At 34.4% G+C, this 4,160-nt stretch overlaps 1 long non-coding RNA gene across 1 annotated transcript in view; it reads right to left on the bottom strand.

Annotated features, from left to right (window-relative positions):
• The window catches only part of LOC108447352, a 4,232-nt gene extending 1,752 nt beyond the window's left edge, over positions 1-2,480 (bottom strand). The window contains exons 1-2 of the long non-coding RNA XR_001862877.1: positions 2,348-2,480; positions 650-745 (exon numbers count right to left, since the gene is read on the bottom strand). This is a non-coding gene — a long non-coding RNA (uncharacterized LOC108447352). The remainder of the gene's footprint in view (positions 1-649; positions 746-2,347) is intronic.
• Positions 2,481-4,160: the final 1,680 nt, after the last annotated feature.

Here is a 4,160-nt window from a genome sequence, read left to right as displayed (position 1 = left end):
TTTCTTTTGGGATAATTCCAGGGGTTTTAAAAAATAGAAAACAAATGACCAGTTGAGGTTGTGTTTTCATGCCATCAGTGAACAGAGAAAGATGTATAATAACTACGAACAGAGTAAGTATTTCAGAAACTAGTAGACTAAGTGAAGTTCTAGTAAATGCCCCTCACATATGATGAACAAAAATTAAGAGGACATCTGTATTTTTTTTTTTGTGTCATTTTTCATGGAACAGCAGAAGTATCTTGTAATAATAGCTTAATAATTACAGAAAAGTTATCACAAAAAAAATTTCATATTCTCTAGTATACAAAGCAAACATCCTAAGAAAACAGCAATAAGATCTGTGAGTGTGCATGCATGTATGCATGTGCTTTGTTGTATCTGGGGGAGTACAAGTCTTTTGCAGATTTCTAAGGAGGAAGAAGGATGATCTTTTCACAGATAAGCCTGCAGAACAAGAATTTGGACCGAATAGTCCATATTAAATTCTTCCTATATACATCTGTACAAATCCAAAATTGGAATTTCCAACATTCAGTTAAAAAAAAGGTTTTAAAAAAAATTGTATCTTTCCCCAGTTCTCAACTTTTAATTATACTTTTACTCATATCAAGATTTGTAATGTAGTCATAATATGATAATTACTTACTGTTTTTATTCCAAATCTATTTTCAGTACATATAGAATCAGTGCTATTACAGTGTTATTGGTACAACTGTACAGAATCTCTGGCTCCAGGATTGCACTATATAAGAAAAAGCAAAGAAATAAAAAAGAAGAAAGACAAAACTAACAAAGTTTAAAAGTTATGAAGTGTATGTAAATTAGCTCCTTAAAAAAAAAACAACCTGAAACTGCAAACAGTAGAATTTTTCTAAGTATAATTTTATCCACCTTATCCAAAAATCTCTTGTTTTTCCCAACCAGTTACATATCCTCTGCATAACCTGCGCTCTTCCTAACCTCTTTATGACCATTGTCTTTCACAAAAAAAACATGTATAATCAGTGCCTCATGTTCACATCAGCTATTTTAAATCTTAGAATTAAATCTATTCTTCCAGTATATGACCTGTTGTTTCAGTCTATTATTTCCTAATAGAGTTTGGCTGGGTTTATATCAATTCTGAATGAAAAGACTGCTATTATACGGGCTAGACTCAAATTTAGGATGTCTAAGTAGCTTTCCCCAATATAATAATGTAAGACAGTAAAATATAATTGTTTTCATTATCTGTTATCGTTAACATTTTAATCTCTCTCAGCTGTTTGGGGCAATAGGCCCAAAGTTATTGCAGGTTTAAAAACCATGTAAGTAAATCTGCTTGCAGTAGTTCCAATTCTGGATATGTCTGTCATTCAAACTGACACAACTAAACTGTTTTCTGGACCATAAAGCAAATACCAGCTCTTTCCTAAGAATTCTACACTTCTATGGCTGAGTCTGAAATTAAAAATTGTGTTAAGAGGTTTGGCTCATTTGTTAAAGCAAGATGCCACTCTTTGTGGGGTATAGTCCATCTGAGGAAGATCATGTGAACAGACTTTTAACAGAGAATTCAGATAAAATCCTGGGCTTAACTTAAGATCTCTGGACCATTCTTTCTTTCAGGTGATAACTTTTGTGAGGGTTGAGTAACAAGCACTTTAAAAATCAATGCATGATAACAATATTATGAATGGTTGTAGGAATTAGGTTGTTGGCATTTTGCCAAATGAGTATTACAGGATGGCTGAAGGCAAAGATGCATGCCAGGATTAGGGGATTGTCAAAAATAACATAAATGCCTTGTGATTTATTCCTAGATTATTTCTTCACTATTATGAATATTGAGAGTATGCAACAACTGTCTTTCAGATGAGTAGGCTGTAAAGGTATTATTTTCAGTTTTAAAGTGTATTTTCATAGCCACCGTTTATATAAATTTTCTTTCATACTATTATGCATTAAAGTGATGCTGCTTTCTCTCATGGCAAAAATATGATATTGCCATGACCTCTTGAGAAAGAAAATACCATGAGCCTTTGATGTTACATGGTTGATGTAAATTTAAATCAGCTCCTGTCTGTTGCCCAGCCATCTGGCAGCAGGCAGTCACGTTAATAAGGTGGCCAGCCCCCCAAAATCCACTCTCATCCACAAGTTCTTTAATAATGGCTGATTCTGTCTATTATAAAATGAATTATTTATTAATAGACCTGGAACTAACAGACATAAGACAAAACAGACTATTAATACACAGGGATAAAACAAAAGAAGATACTTGTATATACACACAGAATTAAAGGTACCATTAAAATTAGAGCTAGCTAAGAAATAGTATAACTTAGGATTCCATGTTTCTTACCATCCAGTTCTTGATGGGGTACACATCGAAGTCTTTTCCCTCAATTTCCGGAAAAGTAGCCTCAAAACTGCATCCAGCTTTGGGGAGAAATCTTCTCACACATTCCAGAGGAGTGTGTAAGAGACTTCTGCCGCTGTGACAATTGTGTGGGCTTTTATAGACACAACAACCATGTCTTTTGGTCAAAAATATTTCTTTCATCTCCTCCCACATTTGCTTTCCAGACTAAGATGTGTACTGAGGGCTTGGTCTCAGACTTCCGGGGGCCTGGAGGTGACATCCTGCTGAGCTCTCTGGCTCCTTGCTGGGTATTAGTCTGGCCTGAGTTATCACTTTCAAATGCCCAGCCATGAGAGAGGGGGGATGTCCTGCCACATCCATCCAAATGTGCCAGACATTCTAAATACTCTATAAACAGGAAATAAAATGATGCAACATCTAGTCTCCTAAATCCAACCAACAGCAAAATAGTATATTTTATTTTTTAAAAAGAGACATGAAATATTTTTTAATTCATACCTCAAGTTATCTGGCCTTTATTCCTGATTTTAAAAAAACCCAGCATTTTTAAATAAGATTCTTCTTCTGTCAATATTCATATGGTTTCAGAAGACAATGACATCTCACTGCTATTCTAATTTTATTAATCTCTATAGTTTGAAAAGATATGCTTATGCTTTTTACAAGAGAAATGTTTCTCTGGGAGCAAAACTTTAGAAAGAGAGTAGAAAGTTAGGTGAGTAGGGGTTTTTTTAGATACCATCAAGGGAAGACAGATTGGTCCACAGGAAAGAATATGTGATATTCCTTAGAAGATACACACTGTCTTTTTTTTCCTGCCCACACATACAAAAAGAACTTCAGGACATACTGTGCACAGCCAAGAGTTAGAAATGGGGACACTGCTGTTCTCTGTTCAACAGAAGCAAAGCTCAGCAATAGAAACTCTGTTGAGAGTAGAATTCAACACATTTAAGATTCATATTGTGTAACTTTTTTCCTTGGACTATGTTGTGCTGTACTGGAATAAAACCCCTGAAGGAAGCAAGGAAATATTTGATTTTTCAGTGTAGGGCATGGTACTGGAAGACAAAAACAGAGTAGGAAAGAAAAAATCTGTATTTAAAATTATTTTAAAAATACACTTCTCTGAATGAAATTGCCATACTTCTTCCTTGTCACATTATCATATTTATAGCTTTAAGTACTTTTAATCTATACAAATTAGATTTTGGAACTCCTTAGAGGAAAACCATATCTCACTTGATGTGCAAGAATTATCTTGTATACTGAGATAGTATAAGTACTACAAAAACTATGTATGTAAGGACAGCAATAGTAAACAAAACACATTCAAGATAAGATTTTATTTCTCCAGGCACCAAGTGGGATTTCTATCCTTTCATTCATTAATTTTAATTCTGTTCAGGCTGTGTGCAATAATTTTTGTGTTTTGAGACATGGGAATGCAATTTACCATTATAGTTGAAATTCAGAAGTATATTCTGGCAAGAGATGAGCATGTCGGGTGATGCCTCTGAATTCACATACTCAGAAAATTCAGAATGTGTTTATCAAAGCTATCTTTGCAGTCTGAAAGGGTAGAAACTCTTAAAGGAAGTCAGAGACAGAGAAATTTCTATCAATATCCTAATCTTGTCTTTCCTGGAACACAGAGGATCACTGTCATTGTTCAGGTTAAAAAAGAGGATTTTTTCCTTCACATGGGTCAATTCCCTTTTTTTTTTCTTTTTCTGGAAGAGAAGTGTGTGTCCGCTAGCTGTAGAAATTACCTTGTAAAGGCAGAGCCTTC

This window comes from Corvus brachyrhynchos, unplaced genomic scaffold (assembly GCF_000691975.1).
Source record: "Corvus brachyrhynchos isolate BGI_N302 unplaced genomic scaffold, ASM69197v1 scaffold83, whole genome shotgun sequence".
NCBI lineage: Eukaryota > Metazoa > Chordata > Aves > Passeriformes > Corvidae > Corvus > Corvus brachyrhynchos.
Note: the sequence above shows the minus strand (reverse complement) of the source record. Positions and strands in the feature narration are given on the sequence as shown.